Raw genomic sequence first — 217 nt, forward strand, 5'->3', positions numbered from 1 at the left:
CAGAAAACGTGTCGTGCCTTTCAAGAACAGTTTGGATCGACTTCACTCAAGTAAAGTTCTTTACACCTATCTTCCTGGAAACATAAGTTACGAACTGGAAATTCACGATAGGAGAGAGGATACGGTCGAAATTGCTAAGATCCGATTTATTTTTTTTTAAAGCCATAGGCACTTCCCGGAACGACTTTAGCAGCGTCGAGGGAACACTACTTCTGAA

Source organism: Cystoisospora suis (assembly GCF_002600585.1).
Source record: "Cystoisospora suis strain Wien I chromosome Unknown contig_12207, whole genome shotgun sequence".
NCBI classification, from domain to species: domain Eukaryota; phylum Apicomplexa; class Conoidasida; order Eucoccidiorida; family Sarcocystidae; genus Cystoisospora; species Cystoisospora suis.